Source organism: Zingiber officinale, chromosome 11A, assembly GCF_018446385.1.
Source record: "Zingiber officinale cultivar Zhangliang chromosome 11A, Zo_v1.1, whole genome shotgun sequence".
NCBI lineage: Eukaryota > Viridiplantae > Streptophyta > Magnoliopsida > Zingiberales > Zingiberaceae > Zingiber > Zingiber officinale.
The window spans coordinates 69,230,196-69,233,479 of NC_056006.1; the positions used below are offsets into that span (position 1 = coordinate 69,230,196).

Sequence of the window (3,284 nt, forward strand, 5' to 3'; positions counted from 1 at the left end):
GCCGGCCGACGAGCTCAACAATAATGGAGTCGTCCATCGTCTAGCATGCAATCATGCGGTATGGTGCATGCGGCTACAGAATGTCATACCTGAACGTATCCCCCTTCATATACGTAGGTGCCAAAAAGGTAAATGCAGATATATAACAGAGATGTAAATAACATGAATCCAACCATATATAACAAATATCTCCAGCATCTAATCATGGGTAGATAAGCACTATAAGTAATCATAACCACGAACACATATACACATGGCAAGAGATAAAGTAAACCAGACTAATGTAAAGCATCTAACAGTAGAAGCATGTGATAGGTATCAACTAAGCTAAGACCAGGGAAGAAATAAATCTACCACCTATCACTAGTAACTATATATAAACTATACATATCATAAGACAGTATCAAAAGATAAGTCAAAAGGGTACCCGCCTCAAATAGAAGGTACAATCCAGTCCTAATCCAATGTCGAGATGCTCGTCTCGAATCAGAGTCCTGTGTAAATAAATACATTTACCTTTATTTAGCTAAAACACAAACAAATAGCTAAATAAATCCTAAACAGAAATTTAGGGACAAACCCTAACCTATAACCCTCCACCTTTCTAACGGTTAATTAGGAATAATTTCCTAATCCTTAATTAACCATTAGATTAGCAAATTAAACCTAAATCCATATAACCTAATTAATCTACACAACCTAATGATAATAAATTATCAATAGGTATCCAGATCATACCTAATCATCTAACATGTGATTATCTAACAATATCCAAATTCGAACCATGATCTACAACTAAGATCAATTACCCTAACTAATCATGTACCAATCCAATCCATTCCGAATTCAATACATACCTAATTCATCAACATAACACTAATTATGTATCAACCTCGCTACACCATACCTCAATCCAGCTGCTGTTTGATTCTGGATCAAGGGAACACTGATGGATGGGTTGCTGCCGCACCAAAAAAAATCCACAGAGTAGCAATGTGTTGAATTCCACTCTACATTCCGGATCAAGAAGAAATCAATCTGGAAGATTATTGATCAAGTCAAGAACAGAGATCAAGATTGGAGATCCCTAATCCAACAACAATCTAATTCATCTTACCTTAATCCCTTCAATCTCGTGACCTAAATCCGTAGCCAAGAAAATGAGGATCAAGAACAGGGAAGGGGATTGAACAAACACAGTGAAGATAAGGGTGTTACCTCACCACACCGCCGTCACTGGACAGATCCGACGAAGCCCTAAATCTCTGGATCACCTCCCAATGGCGTCGTTGCCCAATTCCAGCAAGAAAGGAGGTGTGGACTGCTCTGTGAGCAACACGAGGGGAGGAGAGGGTAAGCCTACCAGTCGGAGACGATACGAGATCCGGCTCCTCACCAAGCCCTAGCCACCGATCGTCAACAATCGGTGCAAAATCCACCGAATAACAACTCCTCAGCCGAAGAAGACCTGGAGAGGAGAAACACGGGCCAGACCTGAGCTTAGGGTGTTGACGCCGGCAGAGGAAGATCGCCGGAGATCAAAGCTTCATTCCCTTCGGCGTCGCTTGTCCGCGAGAGAGCAGAGAGTAGGGAAGAGAGGGGAGATCGGGGAAGGAGGGCTCGGGTTCGGCGATGGGATTGGGGAAAGAAAATAAAGGAAATGGATTTATATATTAAAACATTTCCTCACTTAAATGGGTATCCCAAATAGGCCTTATCTGTACCCGGAATTAATCCCCTCAAAACTCGTCGTACGAGCTCCGATAAATTCCCAGAAAATTTCAAAAAATTCTGGAAAAATATTGTAAGGCTATTTCTGAAATAACCCTAGCTACTTAAATCTTCCGAGATCACACATCCTCCTACTAATAAAAATTTGGTCCCCAAATTTCGCTATAACTAACAGAAACACTAAAATATAACCAAACAGTATAAATGTTGAAAGGAACTCTAACCCACATACCTCAAGTAAAAGATGAGGTATCGAGCTCGGATCGTATCCTCCGGCTCCCACGTAGCCTCCTCGTCGAATGATCTTGCCATCAGACTTTAACAGACAGACGGTCTTGTTCCATGACGCTCTCTACGGTCGAGAATCTGCAAGGAACCTCCTCGTAAGTAACATCGGTGAATAGGAAAAGATATATCTGACAGAACATGTACTGGATTGGATCTCCTCAACATAGATCGTGGAATACATCGTGAATGCCGGCTAGCGAGGGTGGTAGCGCTAGACAGTAAGCTACCGCTCCAACCTCTCCAAAATCTGGAATGATCCAATATATCGGGGAGCTAGCTTACCTCGAGACCAAATCTCTTCACCCCTTTCGTGGGTGAAACTCTAAGAAATACGTGATCACCAATGGAGAACTCCGAGGTCTCGTCTCTCGATCGACATAACTCTTCCCGACGGTCCTCGCCTCGACATCCTCCGTCGATAGTGCGAACTAACTCTGCATCCTGCGAGCTCTCGAGGTCCTATCGGCTAGGCCTCCCCAACCTCTTCCCGGAGGATGGGTGTCAGACAAGGCCTACCATACAACGCCTCAAGCGGTGCCATTTGGATAGCCGAATGATAGGTTGTTGTAGGCGAACTCCACTAATGGCGGTGGTCCTCCCAGCGCCTCCAAGTCCATGACACAAGACCTCAGCAAGTCCTCCAATGTCTGAATAGTCCACTCGACCGCCCATCTATCTGCGGATGGAATCGCATTGAAACGAAGCTGTGTGCCCAAGGCCTGCTGCAGACTCTGCCAGAATCGGGACGTGAATCGTGGGTCTCTATCTGATATAATACTCAACGGAACTCCGTGCAATCTGATAATCTCTCGACAGTATAACTCAGCTAATCGATCCAGAGAATCAGTCTTCCGGATCGCTAAAAAGTGTGCGGATTTGGTTAATCGGTCAACGATTACCCAAATCGCATCATGGCCTCGACGAGTCCTAGGCAAACCAACCACGAAATCCATAGTAATATGCTCCCACTTCCACTCTGGAATAGGGATCTTCTGAAGTAAACCAGCAGGTCTCTGGTGTTCAGCCTTCACCTGCTGACAGATAAGACATCTAGTAACAAACTCCGCGATGTCCTTCTTCATACCGTTCCACCAATAGGAACGCCTCAAATCCCGATACATACGGGTCCCACCTGGGTGGATAGCAAATCTAGATCGATGAGCCTCCTGAAGTAACTCCTCCCTGACCGGGTGAGACTGAGGTACACATAATCTACCTCGGAAATAAACAATCCCCTCATCATCTCGTGTAAACTCGGTCAATTC

The 3,284-nt window shown here is 44.4% G+C and overlaps 1 long non-coding RNA gene across 1 annotated transcript; it reads right to left on the reverse strand.

The window, feature by feature from the left end:
- Positions 1-862: 862 nt before the first annotated feature.
- Positions 863-1,623, reverse strand: LOC122030817. Its single transcript, XR_006125620.1, has 3 exons — positions 1,219-1,623; positions 1,118-1,140; positions 863-1,038 (listed from the first exon to the last, which is right to left on the reverse strand). It is a non-coding gene; the product is annotated as an uncharacterized LOC122030817 (long non-coding RNA).
- Positions 1,624-3,284: the final 1,661 nt, after the last annotated feature.